Below are 25,027 nucleotides of genomic sequence, written 5' to 3'. Positions count from 1 at the left end.
CAGCTAGGATGTCACAGCCCATGTTCAGAAACATCCTGAGAGATGTACTATGTGCCCTGCTAAAACATCTCTGCAGCTTCATCCGGTTCCCCCAAAGTGCCGAATTGCCCACTGTCAAGGCTGTGTTCTATAATGTGGTATACGTCCCACATGTCATTGCGGCTGTTAATGGCACCTACATTGCCATGCTGCCACCCAGGATGAGTGAAAAGATGTATAGGAACCCCATAAACGTTTATTCGGTCAATGTGCAGGTGGTGTGTCTCGCGGACCAGTACATCTCCCAGGTGACGACCAGGTACCCAGGCTCTGTGCATGATTCCTTCCTTCTGTGGAACAGCAGCATCCCACACATGTTGGCACCACTCCAGAGGGACCAAGCCTGGCTCATCAGTATGTACTACTGCATATGTGAGTCCCTCAGCTCTCTTGTTTCCCTGCCCTATCGCACTCCCGATCTTGACATGCCTCTTTCCTCCATGCACACAGGTGACTCTGGCTATACCAACCTGCCCTGGCACCTGACACCCATGAGGTATCCAACTTCAGCTGCAGAGGACCATTAGAATGAGGCACACAGTCTTAGCAGATGAGTAATTGACAGGTGCTTTGGCCTGCTGAAGGCCAGGTTCCGGTGTCTGCATGTCTCCCAGGGTGCCCTGCTCTACATACCACAGAAGGTGTGCCAGATCATTGTGGCCTGCTGCATGCTGCACAATCTGGCCCTAAGGTGTCAGATCCCATTACTGGATGCAGAGGAGGGGGTAGCTGTACCAGTGGCTGATGAAAGGGGCATGGGGAGTGATGAGGATGATGAGGATACAGCTGACTCCAGGGCAGAGCTGATTCAACATTACTTTGGCTGAGAAGCAGCTATGTGTCAACTGTCTGGTATGTGTCCTCTGCAACTGTCTGCCTTGTCTCTGATATCACCTGTTGTCTGTGAATACTGATGGTATTGATTGCAGCTCTGACTCTGGGTGGGATGGGGAAGTTTTGCATGTGCCCATGACTCAGGTAGCCACAGTGTACAGGTCAGGCCTGTAGTCAGGCAGCTGTTGTGCTGGTACACTAGTGCTAGCAACATGTATGTAAAATGTTCCCTGAGCTGCCAGATCAAGTGCTATGTGTGTACCACACAGGTTTGTAGCATCTGTGCAGCATCTATACTGGGAGTCAACGGTGGGTGGCAGTGCTACATAGTTGTTGGTAGCAGTGGGCATCGGCTCATGTCCGCCACTGGGTGCTGTGCGGGTAGGACAATTGGATTGCTATGTGTTATTTCTATGTGTTGGTACTGGCCATATGGTTGTGAACTGGACTGCCATACCTGCCTTAGGTACCTGTTCTTACAGTGACTCTTACAGTGATTGTTGTCCCTGTCTTGCTCTACTTTAAGGACATTGTAGTGGTGTACTGTAGTCCCTGCCTGGCTTTTTCACTCCCTTGACAAATACCTCCAGCCACTGGCTGGTCCAGGATTGACCTCCCAGCATTTGGCTCCCCCCTCTGTCACCCTCCCATGCATGTGCTGGGCGGTGAGTTGCCAGTTGTACACATATTGGCAGTTCAGTTCATACTCATCACAAATAAATACATAGGCATCAACTGTTCTTAATTGTTCTTTATTTGGGATGGACAATTGCACGCGGTAATGAGTGTGGTCATGGTGGCTCAGATCATCAGAGTGGTGAGGCCAGCTGCTGGTAGTCCAGGTCCAGTCTGCTGGCCATGGGTAAATGGAGATATGGGAGTGGACAGTCAACAGGGTGTCTCAGTCACACACAAGGGAGAATGTTCAGCAGAGGGTCACTTCCAGGTGGTGGTCGTGGTCTGGGAATCATGTCCGGCTGCATGTCTACTTGGGCGTCCTTGCTTGCGTGGGGGTTCCTTAGCTACAAGGGTAGGGGTGTTGGTGTCCTGCAGGTCCTGTGGCGGGGCCTCCATGCCACTGGCTGCCGCTGACGTGGAGGGCTGTGATGGGATGTAGCCAGTGGTAGGGGCCTGCTGGTGAGTGGTGGGCTCACACATGACAGTGGTCAGGTCCTTGAGCACACCTACTATGGAGGCCATGATGGTATTGTGGGCCTGCCACTGTTGCATGGCCTTCTGATAGTATCGCCCCTGCAGCCGCTGGGTCTCCTGCACAGTAGCGAGGATCTGGGCCACTGGTCCTGGGTGTGCTAGTATACACCGAGGACTTTGTTGAGGACCTTCTGGGCAGCCAGTTGGTATGGCTGTCCCGAGCCTTGGACCATGGTTCCCCTACCACTACCCCTGCATGCCTGTGCCTGTGCCCCTGGCACAGTGTGCCCACTCCCAGTAGCAGCAGGCCCTTCATTGTCTGGAGTGTGTGCCCTTGACTCTGGCCCCTGTAATATGGGGCACACCTTTGATTGTGAGGTTCAGGGGCTGGCTGTGGCATTGTTGCCACATGGGTAGGGGCATTCGGTGTGTCCAGGGTGGGTGTGCCATTGGTGGACTGTCCAGTGACCCCAGATGGCCCATGCAAGTCTTCATCATCCAAATATCTAGTGTGGCCTTCATCCTAGGGAGGGCTGTCTGAGCCTGGCATCCTCTGTAGGGTGGCAGGGGAACCTGTGAATGGAAACGGTGGATGTTAAATGTGTGACTATAGTTCTAATGTCCCTGTTCTGATGCATGCAGTGTCTCAATTTGCTCCTCAGTGATGGCAATGACAGCTCCTGCATTGCAAACTTTGATTTGGATTGGATTAGGGGAGCTATGCTTCTTCACATTGTGGTTGTGATCCATGCATTAGGAGTGTGTGAGTAGGGATGGTGGGATTGGGGTGGTGTGGCATGCATAGGAGGGGCATGGGGTGTTTGGGACTGGGGCAGTGCAGTGGGTTATAGTGGGTTAGAGAGTGGTTGGGAGGCATGCTGGGCAGTGGTTATTGGTGCTTGGGGGGTATTGATGACTTACGAAAGTCGAGCCCTCCGCTGATGCCAGTCAGGCCATGATGTGTAGGACCTTCTTATCCCAGGATGTCAACTGAAGGGGAGGAGGTGAGGCCCCACCACCGGTGCTGTTGCTGGCTATCTGATGCCTGGATGCCATGGAATGGACCTTCCCCTTGAGGTCATTCCACCTCTTCATCCCTTGTGCGTGGGTATGTGCTGACTGCATTGACTCTGTCACGATCCACTGCCGTAACTCCGTCTTTTTTTGGCTATCAATGTTTGCTGTACCTGGACTCCCATGAGCTATGGCTCTACTCTGATGATCTCATCCACCATGATGTATGATATGTGGTGTGCATATTGGGTGCAGTGTAGGGTGTAAGTGATGTGGGGGTGTTTAGTGATGTGTGCTGTGGTGTTGATTTGTGCATGTGTGTTGTGTGATATTTGTTTGCTGTGTTTGGGGTGTGCTTTGTCTTGAATGTGGTTGTGGCTGCTCATATTTGTCACAAGGGATAGTGGGTGTGTGTCTGGGGGTGTTATATGGTGGTGTGTGCAGGTGTGCGTGGTGTGTCTATGAGTATCAAGTGCGGGATATGCAAACTAGCCAATGTGGTGTTGGCTACTTTTGGCAGTGCCTTTTTGTTCTGCCTCGATGTGAACCACCAATGTTTTCCGCCCTGCATGTTCCGCTATGCTGGAGGTTGCCTCTTAATATGACAGTTGGAATGGTCTCGGCATGCTGGGGCCACCAGTTGGACAGTCACTCTTTCGCTGTGGGGTGGCTGGGCGGTGTTGGTTTTGTGTCTGTTTTTGGGTGAGTTCTGTTTTGTGACTCATAATCCGGCGGTCGCTATAACACCACACTGGGAGTATGGTGGAACCATTTTGCATGGCGGTTCTGCCCGAAGACCACCAAAATCTTAATGAGGGCCATAGACGCCACAAAATGTCCCCTGGCCACACAGCATGGAGAACAAAGACAAGTGGTAGACAATGTCAAACACACACAATGGCCATGAGGCATGGTGGTAACAGTGAAGAAAACACTATCAATAATTCAGCAATGCAAAACATGAAAATTAACACACATCCTCCTTTGCCATTAGATATTACCCCACAACATATACACTTTTTGCGAAAAAAATGTAATGCAAACAATAGCAAAAAATGTTATTTAATCCAAATGCCATCCCTGCCTTAAATTAAGTTTTAAAACGATTTACCTCAGAAACCTTTTTTTTATGCACTGATGACCATTAGCACTAGACCTCTTGGCTAGATGTCCCATTAGAAGTGTAGGCCACATTGTAAACCAATATGGCAAACATGGAGAAAAGGTACTGAGCTGTGCAACAATTTTACAAAAGATGAAAAATTAATGAAATGTAAAATAAATAACTAGGCCCCTAATTAACCTCCAGGGCAACCACCACAGTAAAATTTGAAAATCAAATTAACGTACAAAGAAATACTGGACCATGCCTAAGCAAAGAAACAACACCCTTACACAATAGATTTTGAACTTACTTGTGTGATATCACAAAAAAGTCCTTCATTTCAAATGTATATCCTTCCAACTCAAAATCCAAGTGAAAAGTGACCACGAGATGGACAAAACACAGGCAGGAGCCTGCTGAACAGGAAGAGGAAGTTGTAGTCTCTGGGTCACTACCTATCTATTTGCAAAAAGAAAAGGCATCTCACACTAAAAAAAACAACTTGAAGGGTCCATTGGAGAAGAAAATCCACTCAAAAACCTCTTTTTCACTAGATTTAGAAATTTAGATGCATCTCAAGTAGAAAATCTATTGGAGGTGCAATTGTGCTTGATAGCGCCACTGTTTTAGCTACTGTTACGGCCAGAGGCCGCACAAGTGGGCAGGAAGTCTGGTGAGTGCTCACTGCTTGATGAATCTTCTCAAAATTGTTCCACAAAGTGCCTTCGAGGTTCTTGTTGTGCATGGCAAGTTTCAGGGTGACACGTCAAAGAGGGGCAGAGAAAAAGAGAAGGTAAAACAAATTGTATCCCATGTTAATTCACATAGACTGTTTATATACACCTGCAGCCAGAACTGCTGGATGGAATTACACCAAATTTGGCATAAAGGTAGCTTTTGGTCCGGAGATCCCCCTTTTTGTTATTTAGTGCATAGCAAGGAAATTCACATTTGTATATCTGGACCTAAGCACAGATCTCATGGTGAGATTTGATTGGCTGTCAGAACTTTAACCAGAAAGGGCTGGCAGTCATCTTGAGACCAATATACATGATAGCACCCACTGAAATGCATTGTAGTGAAAGCAGGTTTTGAGGGTCACAAAAAGGATCATATATAAAGGTTGATAGCAAATTTTGGTTACAATATAAATCGTTTGTTCACTGTACTATCCTAATTTTAGAAATTATGGTGTGCCATAAGGTGATTTTAACCTGCTTGGATTTTGTGAATCACTTTTGAAAGAAAACTGTTTCCTCATGATTTTGCTATAGAGGTTGCATTTTCTGTATCATTTGTTTGAATGAATGTGTAGCATGTAGTTCCTATTTTCTTGCATACCCTTTCTTGCTTGGCCATCATAAGATCAAGTACATAACAGTCTTAGAGTACTCAGTTCTTCTTCTATGGCATTGAAGCCATCATTGGTGTTGTTGATGACCTTGAGGAACTACCACCTTGAGATCTGGAGCCAACAAGCTGTTGCTTTAGCAGGGACAAATGGCAAGATGCTCCTGAATAAATTTTCACATCATTGAATAGGTGATACTCTTAGGGAACTTCACTCTTGCAGATTGTTGGATCACTCATAGGGTGGTTATTCAAAGTGGATATGTTTGTTCCAGGGATTACAAAAACTGGAGCGTGCAAAGTCACTATGGAACAAAATCCCTCCCCAGTTGCATGGTAACTGGGCATACAGCCATTCTCCACACTGCCATAAGATATCCATGAGGTGAAGAGCCCCCCCTGCATGTCAGCGTGAAAGACTGTGACCTTAAAAACTAATATTTTAACCTAGGTCAATTGTTCTATTTCCCCTGAAACATAAGAAAACAGAAGATAGTTCCATGACTGGGGGTGTACAGTGCTATTTACCCAAGTACAACATGAAATATTTTAGTCCCAGGTAGGTGTACATTTCTTTATTGCATCCTGGCTGACATCATTGCATTTTATAACGGCATAGCCATGCAGGCAAATTCAATGTTGGGATGCCATTGATCATGGGGAAAGACTGACCCTGTCACTCTAAACGTTAGCCTTTGGACACAATCTGGGGGTAAGGGGTTCACAAAATAATTGCTGCATTTAGTTGATGGGTGTGTTACTCATAGAAATCCTAGATCTATGGCCATCTGGGTCCAATCTACAGTTGAGGGGTCACCTGTCTTTCTCATGTGTGATATTTTTTCTACAATGTCCTGCTGATCTGTGAAAATGTATAGTACTTCTGGTCAAGCATCATATTTTGTGGCAAATCCATTTTAGTTCCCCACGGGGCGCAGGAGTCAGGTTAGCCATCGACTTACAGGCCTGTTACTCTTTTAACCTAGTTAGTATGCTCTATTTATCCTATTTATTTCATTATTTTTTTTAGCACTTTGTAATTGCTTAGATTTTATAAGAAATGTCTTGCTTTTCGTTTTCAGTGCTGAGAAGGCGTCATTATTAGCGTCACTATCAGTGATGCACGTAGGTATTGTCATTGTATCCATTTCGCTCTTACATTTGAGAGCAACATTGTGTGCACTTGTTAGGAATTGTTTATATCAGTGGTTCCCAACATTTTAACTCCTGACCCCACTGAATCATTACTGGAAGCCGGGGGCCCCCAAGCAATTTGTACAATTAAAATTTTAAACATTAAAACAGTAACTCACAGAAAATACCCAAACAAGTAGACACCAAACCAATACTCAAATTACTAAAGATATAATTATTTGATATTGAAAAAATATGCAAAAATTTAAAAAAATTAATGGGAAGGTTGGTGCTGCATCTCGGCGACTAACTTTTCAGTGTCTGGTTTTATTTAGGAACGTTAAATCCTCAGGTCGGATTCTACATTTTTCAAGCAATTTCTGTTTTTATTTTTTTAGGTATTTAGGATCTGAGAAATCTTTTAAACATAAATATGTAATTGGGAAAGGAAGTAAAACCATAAGGGTCTCTCATCTCTCACTAGCCTTGCTGTCACATGTAATTGTCCATTTGTTTTATAGCACCTCTCAAACCAGTGTAGTGTGTCAGAGCAATTTACAGGGGACTTCAAGGTGTAGGATTCATATTTCATCCAGACTGGTAGGCATTTTCTAAGAGTGCTTAGTCTGGAGAAGCACAAACTAAGGATTTAGCACACAACACAGTGGTTAGCGTTGTCTTTAAAAATAAGAATGCATTTCTACGCAAGCAAATCTTTTTGAGCAGCATAAGGAAAATGAAAGACTGGGAAATAATAACTTTCTAATTTGTGCCATGCAGTTTGCATGCAGCTCTTTAATAGCAGTTCATAGCTCACTGTGCTAGATTACGAGTGTAACTTGTGAACTGCACAGTAACAAAAGAATCTCTGTGTAGGAAAGTACCATCTTGCCTGGCATGTTACCCCCATATTTCACTGTATATATGTTGTTTTAGTCTATGTGTCACTGGGACCCTGCCAGGCAGGGCCCCAGTGCTCATAAGTATGTGCCCTGTATGTGTTCCCTGTGTGATGCCTAACTGTCTCACTGAGGCTCTGCTAACCAGAACCTCAGTGGTTATGCTCTCTCTACTTTCCAAATTTGTCACTAACAGGCCAGTGACTAAATTTACCAATTCACATTGGCATACTGGTACACCCATATAATTCCCTAGTACTGTATATGGTACTGAGGTACCCAGGGTATTGGGGTTCCAGCAGATCCCTATGGGCTGCAGCATTTCTTTTGCCACCCATAGGGAGCTCTGACAATTCTTACACAGGCCTGCCACTGCAGCCTGCGTGAAATAATGTCCACTTTATTTCACAGCCATTTACCACTGCACTTAAGTAACTTATAAGTCACCTATATGTCTAACCTTCACCTGGTGAAGGTTGGGTGCAAAGTTACTTAGTGAGTGGGCACCCCGGCACTAGCCAAGGTGCCCCCACATCGTTCAGGGCAAATTCCCCGGACTTTGTGAGTGCGGGGACACCATTACACGCGTGCACTGCACATAGGTCACTCCCTATGTACAGCTTCACAATGGTAACTCCAAACATGGCCACGTAACATGTCTAAGATCATGGAATTGTCCACCAAATGCCATTCTGGCATTGGGGGGACAATTCCATGATCCCCCGGGTCTCTAGCATAGTACCCGGGTACTGCCAAACTGCCTTTCCGGGGTCTCCAATGCAGCTGCTGCTGCCAACCCCTCAGACAGGTTTCTGCCCTCCTGGGGTCCAGGCAGCCCTGGCACAGGAAGGCAGAACAAAGGATTTCCTCTGAGAGAGGGTGTAACACCCTCTTCCTTTGGAAATAGGTGTCAGGGCTGGGGAGGAGTAGCCTCCGCCAGCCTCAGATGGGACCCATCTCGGCATAAGCCAGTCTACACCGGTTTAGGAATCCCCCAGCCCTGCTCTGGCGCGAAACTGGACAAAGGAAAGGGGAGTGACCACTCCTGACCTGCACCTCCCAGGGGAGGTGCCCGGAGCTCCTCCAGTGTGTCCCAGACCTCTGCCATCTTGGAAACAGAGGTGTTTGTGGCACACTGGACTGCTCTGAGTGGCCAGTGCCAGCAGGTGACATCAGAGGCTCCTTCTGATAGGCTCTTACCTCTCTTGGTAGCCAATCCTCCTTCCTTGATAGCCAAACCTCCCTTTCTGGCTATTTAGGGTCTCTGCTTTGGGGAATTCTTTAGATAACGAATGCAAGAGCTCATCAGAGTTCCTCTGCATCTCCCTTTTCACCTTCTGCCAAAGGATCGACCGCTGACTGCTCAGGATGCCTTCAAAACCGCAACAAAGTAGCAAGATGACCACTAGCAACCTTGTATCGCCTCATCCTGCCGGCTTTCTCAATTGTTTCCAGATGGTGCATGCTGTGAGGTAGCCTGCCTCCTGTCTGCACCAGGAGCTCTGATGAAATCTCCCGTGGGTCGACGGAATCTTCCCCCTGCAACACAGGCACCAAAAGACTGCATCACTGGTCCTCTGGGACCCCTCTCAGCACGACGAGCGTGGTCCCTGGAACTCAGCAACTCTGTCCAAGTGACTCACACAGTCCAGTGACTCTTCAGTCCAAGTTTGGTGGAGGTAAGTCCTTGCCTCCCCACGCTAGACTGCATTGCTGGGTACCGCGTGATTTGCATCTGCTCCGGCTCCTGTGCACTCTTCCAGTATTTCCTTCGTGCACAGCCAAGCTGGGGTGCCCAACACTCCTTGCTACAGTGCACAACCTTCTGAGTTGTCTTCCGGCGTCATGGGCCTCCCTTTTTTGACTTCGGGTGGACTCCGGTTCACTTTTCTTACAAGTGCCTGTTCAGGTACTTCTGCGGGTGCTGCGTGCTTCTGTGAGAGCTCCTGGAGTTGCTGGGTGCCCCTTCTGTCTCCCCGTCCAAGTGGTGACATCCTGGTCCCTCCTGGGCCACAGCAGCACCCAAAATCTCTACGACAACCATTGTAAGCTAGCAAGGCTTGTTTGCAGTCTTTCTGCATGGGAACACCTCTGCAAGCTTCATCGTAACGGGGGACATCTGTTTTCCAAAGGAGAAGTCCCTAGCTCTCTTCTTTCTTGCAGAACTCCTAGCTTCTTCCATTTTGTGGCAGCTTCCTTGCACCCTCAGCTGGCATTTCCTGGGCTCCTGCCCACTCTCGACACTGTTGCGACTATTGGACTTCGTCCCCTTGTCTTACAGGTACTCAGGTCCGGAAATCCACTGTTGTTGCATTGCTGGTGTTTGTTCTTCCTGCAGAATCCCCCTATCACGACTTCTGTGCTCTCTGGGGGTAGTAGGTGCACTTTACACCTACCTTTCAGGGTCTTGGTGTGGGCTATTTTTCTAACCCTCACTGTTTTCTTACAGTCCCAGCGACCCTCTACAAGCTCACATAGGTTTGGAGTCAATTCGTGGTTTGCATTCCACTTTTGGAGTATATGGTTTGTGTTGCCCCTATACCTAAGTGCTCCTATTGCAATCTACTGTAATTTTACACTGCTTGCATTACTTTTCTTGCTATTACTTGCATAATTTTGGTTTGTGTACATATATCCTGTGTATATAACTTATCCTCATACTGAGGGTACTCATTGAGATACTTTTGGCATATTGTCATAAAAATAAAGTACCTTTATTTTTAGTACTTCTGTGTATTGTGTTTTCTTATGATATTGTGCATATGATACCAGTGGTATAGTAGGAGCTTTACATGTCTCCTAGTTCAGTCTAAGCTGCTTTGCCATAGCTACCTTCTATCAGTCTAAGCTGCTAGAAACACCTCTTCTACACTAATAAGGGATAACTGGACCTGGCACAAGGTGTAAGTACCTCTGGTACCCACTACAAGCCAGGCGAGCCTCCTACACTCTGTGACAAAAGCAATAAGCCTCTCTGCTATGTATATAAAATACTGTTCTGTGCATGATACACATTTTTTACAGCAGGCATATTAACCATCTACATTACCTTTGAGTCAAAACTGCACTGCACAAAGCTCCCATCTCTCTCCAGAAGGTACATTAATCAGTAGAGTTAGTTATCTTGACACTTTTATTTTTGCCTGAAAGCTGCTGGATGTTCAAGGAATGTTGCAGTGTTTTTAAAACTACTGAACAAAGGAAGTAATAAATAAAACACACACATGTATTTGTCAGAGACCCCAGCTGGAGAAGTGCGTTCTTGCTGGACCAGGCATGCAGACCCTCTGGAAATGTGTCACAGACCACTGGGGGGGACGTAGACCACATGCTGGGAAGCACTGGTTTATATGACTGCCAACACAAGTCTGCTACATTATTTGTTGTTAAGGTGCATACCTGCATCAAGGATTCTACATGTGCCCCATAAACACACCTCACATGGACAAGGTCATTATAGGTGTTCCTTCCTGGTGTAATCTATGCTGCATGTCACCTTGCTGTAGAATTCACCCTTTGTGCCTTCGGGAGTCTGACTTAGAGACCTCATTCCAAGGTGATGAGGAAGGGAGAGGGTGCTTCTCATGGACATGGAACTGACAGACTAGGGTTTTCCACACCTAGTTCACGTCAGGGTAGTGATTAAGTTTTCTTTGTTAGGAATTGCATATCATATGTTTATTGCAGTATGGTGGGGGTTTTCATATTCACAACTCTCATCTTCATGATTTTGCTGTTATCATTGCTCATTATCCTACTCATTGCAATTCATGCATTTTACCATAGACTGCAGTCTTTTCAATAAGTATGTTGAAAACTTCTGCATCTCCGTCATTGCCTGTGTGTGTATGAGACTTATTGCTAATGAGAAAAAAGGGTAACTTCTGTTCCACCACGACTCCCCCGAGAACTCGCATCTAGAGTCCATGCGGAAGGCTCTCAGAAATCACCTTCACTGTCTGAGTTTTGGTGAGTTACTGCTTGTGAGCTGGGAGGGTTGGGATGACAGTTGTGACTTGTTGACATTTTGTGGCATTAACTAGGAAGCATACTGCTTTGACATGGGTTAATTGCATTTGAGCCTTAATTCTACACACGTACAGATGTAATAAATATTGAACTATGTCTGGGGTACTTTTTTCATGAAGTGCAGTCTATATGAACCAGTAGCACGAGGAATTAGGAAGGACACAAAGCATAACTCATTCGTAGTCTCTGCATCTATTTCTGACATGTGCTAATACCACATGTTATCTGAAAATTTTGTGTGGGCATTATAGATCACATTGTTATTAGAATTCTCTCTCCAGATAGGGAAGACATTAGAATTAGAGAATACGTTGCTAGAAAAGAGAAAAAAGGCTAGAAATAAGAGACAAAAAAGAAGCACTAAAACAAAAATAAACATCTTTTGTGATGTAATTTGAAAAAATAGTCCAAAAACAAATTGGAGTCGGGTGCTTTTGAGGTGACAATCTTAGTCCCTCCTCTTGTTCCATTTGCATTGTACATCACGTTGGCAAGAAGCTGGGTTGAGACACACATGACTGTGATGAATCCAAGGTTTCCTGGCTTTTCTTTTCCTCGTTATCTGTTTGAAAGTGAACCATGCACACATCATCAATTCACTTAAGTACATATGCATTTTAGCATTCAGTGCTTATGACAAACCTTCTCCCTGAATTTTGCTTCTAGTGGCAGGGACTTGGACATTGATAGACCTTCTTGTCACTATTTGATAAGGTGTCAAGTGATGGTCTGAACTTGGGGTATTCCTCAGGGAAAACAGTGCTATTGGAAAACAGTATAACCAAATTGTGTTTAAAGTAGTGCATAACTTGCTGATCTTGCTCTTCAAGAGGCCATTCAGGCACTTAACAATACCATTACTATGGAGATGGTACACGGAGGACAATTTGTGCTTTATCTCTGACAAGGTGGTAATATGTTCAAATATTGAATTGGAAAAATGAATGTTATTGTAGGATCTTATCTCTTCTGGGATTCCACATCATGGAATCACTTCCAGAATTAGGAATGTGGCTGCTGACTTGACATCACAATGGAGACATGGCCCTGCTTTGATCCATTGGGAAAATGGGCACACTATCACAATGAGGTACCTGTAGTTACTGCACCTATCAATTATATCCACAAAGTCCAAAGGAAGGGCTTTAAATGGAACTTGTGGTCTAGGAATGGTGGAACGTATCACTTTTAGGGTGGCATTAGGGTAATTCTGCTGGCAGATCATACAGCTGTGCAGATACATGGTAATTATGTCATACATATTGGGCACAAACCAGTCTTGTATTTGTGTTGCCAAATAGTGGCTGGCGAATGGATCTGATCCAGGGCAATTGCAAGCAAACCCTGTGGCATTACTGGTTTTCCTGTAACTGGCTGCCCAAACACTAGATCATCCCTGACTGAATGCACCCTCTATATTCCCCTAACTGCTTTTTGTGCAGAGAAATTACTTGGATCCAGACTCTGCTGGTGAGGCAGTCTGAGCCACCAGAACAGATTGTGGTTCTGATGATACCTTTTGGGTATGCACCCAGTTGAATCTGTAGCCTCCTGATTAGCTAGTGCATTACCCCAGGACAGAAAATCCTGTCCACTTGTGTGCTGCACATTTCACAGCCACCACTGCCTGTGGTAATGCAAGTGCCTCTATTAGAGCAGCTAAGAGTTTTCTATGCATCATAGGATTACCTTCTGACTTAAGAAACCCTCTCTTGCTCCAGCTGATGATGCATGAGTGCACAGTGTTTGTTATATACGCGGAATCTGAGTACATTGTAAATATTCCTCCTGCTTCTCACTTAAGGGCCGCTAATGATACTGTTAGCTCTGCTGCATAGGTGGAATAATGTGTGGATAATATCAATTGTTCAATGACTTGTAGTGTATCAGAGGAACCGTGCTGCTGAGCCTTGACTTCTTCTGCCCTTGTGTGTCTAATTCACGTATCTTGGTTAATTGTGAAGAAACCATCAACAAAGTAGACAATGCTACTTGGTATAGGGTCCTCAGTGGCTTGACTGCATTTGTTGGAACTATGTGTTAAAATGTTGTGCGTATTTTCCTCAGGGCCTAATGTTGGGTGGGCAAAGAATGTCTCAGGATTCATTGTATGACACTTCACAACCTTCAAAGATGGTAGTGAGAGTATCACCACATATCCTGACACTCTTTCAGTAGTCAGATTAGTCTTGGCCTTCTTAATAATACCAAATACTGTGTGTTCTGCATTGAGCATCAAAGATTCCCCAGTAATTATGGGGTTAATTTTCTGTACTGCGAAGGCTGCAGCGGCCAGAGTCTGCTCTCAGGGATGGTGTCCTTTCATGGCTGAGCTCAGCAGCCCACTGTAATATGCAATCGGTTTGTGCCCTAGTGGATACTTCTGTGTGAAGACAGCTGTCATCACCAGGCCCGGATGCAGTTTGCAGAGTCACATTAAGCCGAACTCTGTGGAGTGGTCAAAAAACTTCACCGCACTACACAGAGTTCTGCAGGTGGGCAGAGTTTCCCCATTGCACCCATTCGCATTGTGTGTTACGTCAAACACAACGGGAAGTAAGTTCTCCCATTCAAAATCACACATGAACTGCACCACGTGGTACGCATGGGCACAGCCCACTTGTTTTTTCTACTATGTTCATGATGCTGGGCTTTTTAAAAAATCGTTCTATACCTTTTCAATCCTACGCCCTTCTCATTAATGTACCCCTCATTTTAATCTGGCGTTTTTCTGTTTTAATTCTTTTTCACCAGACAGTCAGTTCTTTTTATGTGAGGTGTGTGTAGGTAAATAAATAAAATTGGCCCTATGACTCTCCTAATCATAATTATATCACATTCTAATGTCCTTAGGGGACCAGCAATGTATTTCTATTATGCCACTCACAAATTACTTTTAAAGAAGTGTTTGCTCAGAGTATTGTTTACACTTTGTGTTTTTCACTTTTGTTTTTATCGATATGCTAGTTGACCAGCACAACCTACCAGGCAGGACATAGCAGCCTATCTGTGGAAGCAGAAGCTAGAGACTAAACAGGCTGAATACCAGTGGCGGATGGTCCTGGAGGATGAAGAGGGTGAAGTAGCTGCCTCAGAACAAAGACCCAGTTCAGCAGTAAGCCAGCCCCAGCTTCCAGCCTTTCGGCCATTCGATCAGCAGTGCAGCTGCCAGCTGTCAGGGTCCCTGACTGTACCTGCTGCCACCCCCTCCCACTCTGAGAGGGCATCCCTCCATAGTATCCTGCAGTGGATGGACCTTATGGAGAGCTGGCTCATCAGGATCGAGTGGAGCCTGGGCTAGCTCCGGACTCAAGTAGGCAATGCCCCCTCCTGAGCCCTTTTAATTTTTTGTTTTGGTGGGAGTGACTTGTTGAGGGTGGAGATGTAGGGAGGGAGTTGGGACTGGGTTCTACTTTGGACTTTTGTTGGACTTTTTGGGGCTGAGCTATTTGCTTGGGGAGAGGGGTGTTGCAGGTGGAAAGGGTGCGTTTTCTATTTGTTAAAAATAAGAGGATATTTTTCTTCATTTATACCACAAATATTTATTTTGGTGTTTTAGTTTGCCCTGCTGTCTTTTAGTGTTGCCTGTTGTTTAAATCGTCTAAAAAAGTGTATGTCATTTCCTTATACCCTTGCTCTACTGCCCTGTATAACTATATTGACCAGTAGGGGATGTTGCCATTGCCATTTTTGCCTACACAAACCTAGATAGGCACAAATAACACCTTCTTCAGTAGAAGTTAATTACTAACTAAACAAGTCCACTTCAATCCATAGTTCTTCTCTTCAGAGGGGGCTGATACATCATTCTTCTTACAATGGGGTTTTCTGAAGGTGGCATCTCATCATAACTTAAGGGATTAGTAGTAGCAGGCTAGTGTGCTGACACAAGTTGCCACTCAACTAGATTGAAAGAAACCAGATAGTTCGTGGGTGACATATTATATCATAACTTTAGAAAGATTGAGACCAGACTACGACAGTGGCAGTAATTGACACACAACAAAGAATTCCTGATATAATAATAAAAACTAGCATATCAATAGCTTCTGAGCATTGAGGAGCTAGTATTTAAAAATGAAACTTAGGAAATAAAATCCTTGAATCAGTGGAAGTGGGCTCAGAGTTAGGAGTGGTTGGACAAGGTTAAGTGTTTATGCAACACACAAGACAAGGCCTTAATGATGTTGATGGGTCCGGTTTGGAATACTGCCCAGGTAATAGAAGGTCATGCAGTTAATTGGTGTAACTTTCATTGAATCCGCCCCTGCAAGTATGTGATACATTTTTGCTTTAGAATTAAGCCACACCTCAACAAATCAGACAGCCCTGGGGAAGAGGGTTAGGGGCTCGATGAATAAATAGAAAGGGGATTTGGGGAAAGTTGTGAGAAAAACAAACATTAAACAAACAAAAAAAAACAATATTCATCAGGGCGCTGAGCAGCACATCATCATCAATCTGTTGTGGAAGGAAACAATGAAGGGATAAGTATGACAGAAATAAGCTAAATGCATTGCAAAAACTCCTTCTTCCCCAGAGAGACCCTAGAAAGTATCCCTCTGAATGTTATATCTTCTAGGTATGAAAAAAAAAATATTAAAAGGAAAATGATACTATATTGCCAAATTGGGTGGTGCATCCCCATTCTTCTTGGAATGTCCATCACTCTTGGGTGCCTGGCTGAACCTACCTGGTAGGTAAGCTGGAGTGTTGAGCTTTCACCAAGTTTTGTTTGTGCAGGAGAGGAGAGAGTCTTGTGCAAGACTCGAGAGTGTTCACCATCATCATGGTTTCTCTTTGAAGATGATAACCTTCTCCTTCTAGTTGTTGAGGTAGTCCCACCCTGAGTTCTCCCATCTTCCTCCTCCTTCTCCTGATTCTGAGTAACTCCGTCTCAGTCCCAAAGTGAGCGAGATAGACCTGTGTAGTGCACTGCTGTTGCAGAACAAATAGAGAAAGAGAATTGGAGTATTTTGTGTAGATTTGTGTTTGGTAACTAAAGTGACTGGTCTGGTCTCTGAAGAACCAGAAGAAAGGAGAGGACCTTGCAGGTAAATTTCACTAAGTTTGAAAGGCCAATCACTTTCAGGAAACAATTATCACCCTTCAGGCCCCAAACATTGCAAGTCATCAAAATGAAGTTTACAAATTTGTTGAACTACCTCCCTCACTGTCAGCCACCAAATACATCATCAATCATCACTCACAATCACTCAATATATCACCACTCATTGGTGCAATAGTTAGTAGTTACCCCTTCCAATCTAAGCACGGTGGTTGATAAAAATACTATCTCCTCTTGATGGTAACAACTTATTGGGATATATTGCATTGGCAATGACAGTATTTTAATCAATGATCTTCTGGGACAGCCCGAGTAGATGCCTTAAAGATAAAAAAAGGTAGGCAATGGCATAGTTAGCATATTCTTTTTTTTAAATGGCGTTAATGTGGTGCAAGGAGGTGCTAGGGGCTCTTAAATCTACCCCAAATTATCTTAGATATCTTTGTGCCATTTTTTCAGCCCCCCTAATTTTGGGAACACCCCATTTACATACATCATGTCTGCCACAGGCATAATGTAGTGCAAAGGGTTACAAAGTAGCCCAATTCATGCATTGCACCATTTTCTAAATTTGGCGCAGTGATTTTGGCCTTGTTGGGCTACATTAGTGTAAAAAAATGATGCTAATGTGGGGCAAGTAGGTGCTAAAGGCGTTTTAATCTGCCTCATAGTCTCTTTTCTGCACTGTTGCTCAGTGGGACTGCAAATCAATATGTCATTAACATATTGCAACAGAATGCTGTCACATTGAAAATTTGACTGATCATCCTTTATCACTCTGTTGAACACACTGGGGACTACTAAAATAACGATGGGGCAAATGAAAGTACAAGTACTCAGTCCCGTGATATGGCAACACTGTCAGATAGTGGCAGTCTGGATGGAGAGGGATGCTGAAAAAGGCATTCTTAAGATAAATAACTAACAAATACCTGTCATCCTGGGAGTATTCATCAGGATGATAGAGGGGTCAGGGACAATTGGGAATTCTGATAATACTATGGTGTTCAAAGGGCAGAGGTTTTGAACCGTGTGCCAAGTATTGCCCTTAGCTTTCTTGACCGAAAAAACAATGTGCTGCAGGAAGACACTCCAGGGTAATTTACTCCCTGTTCTACCAATGTCTGTATAGAAGGGTGTTGCCCCTATCTACCTCTTTGGACAGGGGGTAGTGCTTCACTCTGGGTAAGAGAGTACCTTCCCTCTTTTACTTTGGAATGGTGCGGCATTGTGGATAAGACCAACATCGTGGGGACCCTTAGTCAACAAGGTATCTGGTACTTGTAACTGATCTGCTTCTTTTACTGAATCAAACACTCTGCTTGGTGTGGGCGTTCTGACTTCTAACACCTTCCTTAATAGTATGTCTTCCTGAAAGGTACAACTGTTTTCTTAGGGTCATCATAAAACAGTTGGTCATTCAGTATCTCCCTGACCATCTTTCCTGGCACAAGGAAGATGACACATGTCAACAATCCATTACTATGGTCGCTGGCTATTAGAGTGCCATAGGTCGGTGTTAATTAAAATAGAGGTTAATTCCAAATCCTCTATTTGTAATATCACCTCAGCATCTGATAGTCCAGAGTCCTGTCCTGTTGCGTAAAAAGGAATCCTTTAGGCAATTGAGCTTCCTTTCCCAGTAACTCTGGTGTCTCTACTATAATAGTGTATACCGCTGTAGTAAATGCCTCCATATCAGTGGATCATGCTCCAATTTGGTCTCTGCTCAAGGAATTTACCAATAGTGCCATGATTCTGGAAGGTGGGATTCCAGGTGTGGAACAAATCATGCTTCTATCTGGTTCAAAATGAAGGGTCATATTTAATTTTCCCATCAGATCTTTTCCTAACAAAATTGCTGGGGTAGCTGGAGAGAACAGTAGCCTCCCTCCTCCTTCCATCTCCTTTAGTTTGTTAAAAGGAACCCTTATAATTTCCCCAGAGAATTTCTGTGTTTCCCTGGATCTGTTGGAAATTGGAAGGCCTCCCTTTCTAATACATGATTTTGTTACTCCTGTCTCTATGAGGAATGCATACCTCTTGTCATTTTAGCTACCATAACAGCGGGTTCTTCATCTGGCCTATACATTAGTGTCAAGACTGTACACAAAGAAGAACTCTGTGGGTACCCTTATCATGTGTTTGCACCCACAGTGTTCATCTAGACAGGATTTCCTCCCCTCACATCTACACTGGCTTGCCCACTTTGTAGTGAAATCTCCCTGGGGGGTGCTTTGAAGTTCTGCTGAGACACTCCCTGTTGAGCTTGGGGCAGCAGGGATTGTCTTGGCAGCTGCACATTTTGCAAGGGTGTCTGGGGCACATATATTATTTGTGGACTTTGCTGTGGCTATATTGTCATATTTCCTGATTGACCATAAATGTCCATTCTTCCATTTTGCTTATACCATCTCTTCATATTGCAGTCTTTAATGTGATGCCTAAACCCCTGACTATAATACCATGCCTGATCCCTTCTTGGAGGACCCATCTTATCTCTTCCTACTCCTCCTCGTCCTCCTCTACTACTTCCCTGTGTCCTAAATCATTCTGTTGTTGCGGGTACTGTCGTTGGGTGGGCTCTGGGACTATTCCCACAGACATTGCAGTCACTGAGTGGCCGCTGCCACTGCAGCACCTTCCATTCCTCCTTTCTTTGCTAATTTCTGCGGCACCACCTAAGCTGCTGCTTTCTCTGCTACTCACTGTTTACTTTAGTCTTTTTTTTCTTTTTCTTGCAAAAATTTATAATGTGTGCTTGAATTTCAGTCCAGGGCTTGGCTTCCAGTACCACTATGTTCTATAAACTGCCCTGCACGTAAGGAGGCAACCTTTTCTTGACTAGATTACAAAACAGTTCAGCATTACTTCTTGTCAATTCCCAGCCCTGACCTATATCCTGGGTCCATTTTTCTTTCATCTTATTAATGTATTGTGCTGGATCCTCATTTGGTTGCATAACCTGAGTTATGAGGGATCCGAGCTCTGGTCTATCGGGGTACATTTTCCTCAGCTATCCCACACTATAGATCTGACCAGGTTAAATGGAGACCCATCACACCTGGTATCAGTGAGGGTCACATTTCTAACTCCAGTCTTTTGAAATACTGTGCCTGTTTCATCCCCTATGAGGGAAATAAACAGGTTTTTTTATGTCCCCTGTTGCCAGGGTGATACCTGCAGGTTTTTTTTTCAAATTCCCTGATCAGATATCCTGCTCCCTCTGTGAGCAGTGGCAACTGTTTTCTGAGGTTTTCCTTGTTCTGTGGCCAAAGAACATTGGCCCTCATGACACTGGCGGTAAATGCTGCTTACCGCCAAGGTGACGGCTGCCAACATACTGTTGCGGTGGCGAATATCCGTTCACCATATTATGACACACTCACATACACCAATGTGACAGAATACACATACACAAATCTGCCAGCCCAAAGGTTGGTGGAAAAGTGACAGTCCCAATACCGATACCATTACGCCAACAAAACAACGCCCATCACATTATGACCCATGAATCACCACAATGGACATTCAAAGGCGGGAGACCATTGGCGGTACATACCGCCGAACTCAGAATGGACACCCTCATACAAAACAACACTACATTGGCCAATACAAAAAACACACACCTGACATTCATACACACACCACACCCCCACACCACCATAAAACACACACCCACATTACCCACAACCCTTTACGAATACAAATCATTGCCACCAGACTGACACTAAGACTAATGCGAAAACTAGATGCACACCACTTACACCCATACATCTCTGATGCACCCCACATCACACACCCCACCACATTACTCAACACACTCTCACCAACACACACATCACAGAACACCCATGTCCCCATAAAGGCACCCCTGTTTCACTGATGAGGAGTTAAGGGTCATGGTGGAGGAAATAATAAGGGAAGAGCCACAGCTCTTTGGAGCACAGGTCCAGCAGATATCCATTGCAAGGAAGATGGAGCTCTGGCGGAGAATCATGGACAGGGTGAGCACAGTGGGACAGCACCCAAGAACAAGGGACAACCTCAGGAAGAGGTGGAACGACCTACGGGAGAAGGTACGTTCCATTGCAGCAAGGCACTAGCTCGCCATACAGAGGTCTGGCGGTGGACCCCCACCTCCTCCCCCACCACAGCTCACAGCATGGGAGGAGCAAGTCCTGTCAATCCTGAGGGACTCACTGGAGTAGCCAGAGGACTGGACACTGTTAAGTCAACATTTACTACTTATCACCTCCCATACCTGCATGCCATCACACCCTCTCATCCTCACTCCATAACTCCAATCCATTCCACACCCTGTAGCTAAACATATGATGAACCCCAATGCCAAGCCCTGCATGCTATACCAATGCATGAACAGTCGCCCTGCATGGACACCCATCACAAAACCATGCACAGCATAGGGGAACTAACAATCCCACAATACATCACCATACACAAGCTAAAGGTGGCAGGGCAACACCAACGATGGAGGGGAAGCCAGGAATGTACAATATGTCACACACATGAAGCATAATACATCACTTATATACCCACAGGTACCCCATCCAATGTCAGCAGAGAGGAGGTTCCACGACTATCCAGTCCCCCAACAGAAGATACCACCAGTGATGACAGTAACTATGGATGACATCCCTGGCCCACAAGGGACCACTGGACAGCCGGTCACCCAAGCCCACTCACAGTCCACCACAGAGCCTCACCCTTCAGTATCCAACACCACAGCACACACCCAGCGTACCCACAACTCTGTCACCAGGACACGTCAATCAGCAGTGTGCCCACCTTTACAGGGACCCCAGGCCACACCTCGTACTCAAGACAATCAGGGACCTGGGGGCCAGTGGCAGTGGGCACACCATTCAGGGGACAGAGGAACAGGCCATAAGGGACACTGGGAGGACTGCTGTATGCCGGGGGGAGAACAGGCTCCAGGAGGCACTCTCCGAAATCCTGGAAGCCTACCGACCTTCACATGACAAAATGGGTCAGATCCTTGACAACGTGCAGGAGAACAGGCAGCTTCAGGAGGGACAGTATTAGGGGATCAGAGAGGACTTGCAGGCCATTAACAACACCCTGATCTCCATAGGAGGGGTGCTGGCAGACATGGCCAATATCATGAGGGAGGCAACAGCACAGCAGTGGGCCCCTACCATGAGCCAGTCCATTGACCAGCCCTCCACTTCCACTGCAGCTAGTGGGCAGAAGGCCCCGCCAGAGGACCGACAGGCCACCAGCACCCCTCCCCCTGCAAAAGGTGAACCACCCCGCAAATGTTCCCTTCGACCCAGACAGAAGCCAGAGACACTTGCCAAGACCCCTGTCAGGAAATGAGACTCTCCTGATTGTCCCCCTTGTGTCCCACTCAGTCACCTTGTCAACTTTGAACTGCTGTTGCTCCCCTTCCCCTGGCCCCTTGGACACTGCACCTGTGCTACAAACAGACTGGAACAAAACCCTAGACTATCCTCTATCATTACCCCATTCCATTGTACTTTCCCCTCAATTTCCTACCACTACAAAAAACACCCTTGAACACAACTTGACTACTAGTATTTTATATTGAAAGTTTGTTTTTATGAAACAGTCACATCCATTGCAAATGAACTATACACTGTGCGAGCATAGAAATAATGACCTGTAGCTGTCTGTAGTCAGCAAATCAGTACACAGTTGTTATGTCACCAACATCTGTAAAATGACAAGCCATAGGTAACAGTAACTTGAGATAAAAAAGAAGTTAATGCCAACATGCTACAGCCACCCAGAATACACAAGCAGTTATAGAAATGTGCAATTGACCTGTCTCACATGTGGGTCATTGGAAGTACTGACGGATAACTGATGTTCTGTTGTCCTCATCATCAGTCTCTTCATCCTCACTGTCATCTAGGTCTACTGCTGCCACAGGGGCATCTCTAGTCTCCTCCTCCTGCAGAAAAGGTACATGGCCTCTGAGGGCCAGGTTGTGCAACATGCAGCATGCCACTACTATCTGGAAGACCTTCTCAGGTGAGTAGCACAGGGATCCACCTGTCACATGGAGGCAGCTGAACTTGGCCTTCAGGAGGCCGAAGGTCCTCTCGATGATCCATCTGGTTCACACACATGCCTCATTATAACGTTCCTTAGCCCCTATCCTGGCATTCCTCACTGGGGTCAGCAGCCACAATATGTTTGGGTAGCCAGAGTCACCTGCAAGTATTGAGGGAGCACATTTAGCCTCATACAATCCTATAGGGTAAACACCAGAAGGCATACACTAACATACAGTGGGTGGGGACCAGGCTCACCAATTAGCCACACCCTGTGCATCTGAAGTTGGGCCATCACATTTGGGATGCTGCTATTCCTCAGAACAAAGGCATCAGGCACCGATCTAGGATACTTAGCTTTGACATGGGAAATGTACTGGTCCGCCAGGCACACCATCTGCACATTCAGGCCCATATTTATACTTTTTTAGCTCCTTGTTTGCGTCTTTTTTTGACGCAAAAGCGGCACAAACTTGCAATATACAATTGTTTTTTGTAACTTTACGCCGTTTTTGCGTCAATAAGCGGCGCAAATGCGATGCTAAAAAAGTATAAATATGGGCCTCAGTGAGTGGAAACTCTTACGATTCCTGAACAACTGTTCATTCTAACGGGGGACAAACACAATATGCAGACCATCAATCGCCCCAATAATATTGGGGATATGTCCTGTTCCATAGAATCCGGCCTTCACAGTGGCCAATTCTTCTACCTGGAGGACAGAAATATAGCTGCACATGTGTTTTACCAGGCCAGCACCAATGAGAACATTGGCTGTGACATTCCTGCTGCCAAGACCGCAGTCACTTGGAAGGAACCAGTTGCCAAGAAATGGAGCACTGATAGCACTTGCACAAGAGGAGGGATCTCAGTTGGATGACAGATTGATGAGATCAGGTCTGACTCCAATTGGCAACACAGCTCTGTGATTGTGGCTGTGCTCAGTCTATAGGTGAGGGTAATGTGCCTGTCCTTCAGTGTAGCTAAGTCCACCAGGGGTCTGTACACTGGGGTATGTCTCCGCCTCCATTCATCCACAGAGGTAGGTATCTAAGGGACACAAGAGTGAGTAGGCTGTCACAATTGGAACAATGGAACCACAACTGCAGTCTTCTTGGTGCACTTATGTAATGGGACAGTGTTAATGGCGAGGTATGTTCCAATCTAATCTCTGACACAGTTCATGTTGATATGCCTGTTTCCCCCTCCCCCTGAAATGGTGACCACCTGTCCTGTATGTAGGGACAGGTGGAAGTGAGTTAATTCCGCTGACGTTGGGCGTCATGGAGGAAGGAGGTCTTGCACCACTGTGCAATTCCTCATTGGATAATAAGGGGCTCTATGGAGTACAGTGGCCAATAAGGGTTCTGCGCCAGACGTGATTGCCATTTTCTACTTGATTTCTCACTTGTTTCCTGACCTTCAAAAGGAGAACACCTACACTGCGTGTGCTGTTGTGACCTGTGTCTGGAACCTACCATAGCCCGTGTGACTGGGGAAAGGGCCCCTGCCTTCACTTCGGAGGAGTTAGAGCGATTGGTGGATGGGGTCCTACCCCAGTACGGACTGCTGCATGTGCCTCCAGAATGACAGGTGAGTAAACTTTGGGCATGATGCATGTGGGAGGGATGCATGGAGATGTGTGTGCAAGCATTGTGTAAAGGGGTAGGTGGGGGGAATGTACTGGGGCGGTGTACATGGTGTGTGCTGGACGATGCGTCTGCCAATGGCAACAGGTTTGGTGGGCCATTTGTGTGACAGGCTGGACTGTTTGTTTAATGGTGTGCTCCTGTCTGTGTTGCCTTTGCAGGTCTGTACCCATCAAAAGAAGGGAATATGGCTTGCCATCGCCAAGGACATTCGGACCCTGGGGTCTATGGCAGAGGGAGCATCCACTGTTGGAAATGGTGGGAGGACCTGAGACGCTGGACACAGAAGACCCCGGAAGCCCAGCTGGGGATGGCCTCCCAACAAGGAAGGGGAGCCCATCAGACCCTGATCCCCTGATGGCCTGCATATTGGCAGTGGCCTACACTGAGCTGGATGGGCACATGAGGGAATCACAGCTGCCACAAGGGGGTGAGTACAGTGGGTAACATTACATAATTTGGCAGGTGTGATGGGATCCTGGTGGTGTATGTGTGTTATTGGGTGCCCCTAAGGCCAGGTCAGACATTGCAGTGTGGGTCATCTCTAGGGTAATGGGTGTAAGGCAAATACAGGTAACCTAGCTTGTTAGCAATCCATATCATGCAGGGCATCGTGGGTCCCAGGAGTGCTGCAGTTGGTGGTGTGTAGCCCTCATCTTGGCTTAGCATCTAGCCATATCACTGGTAGTGCA

The sequence above is a fragment of the Pleurodeles waltl genome, chromosome 7 (genome assembly GCF_031143425.1).
Source record: "Pleurodeles waltl isolate 20211129_DDA chromosome 7, aPleWal1.hap1.20221129, whole genome shotgun sequence".
NCBI lineage: Eukaryota > Metazoa > Chordata > Amphibia > Caudata > Salamandridae > Pleurodeles > Pleurodeles waltl.
The sequence above is the reverse complement of the archived record's forward strand: the minus strand, read 5'-3'. Positions refer to the sequence as shown.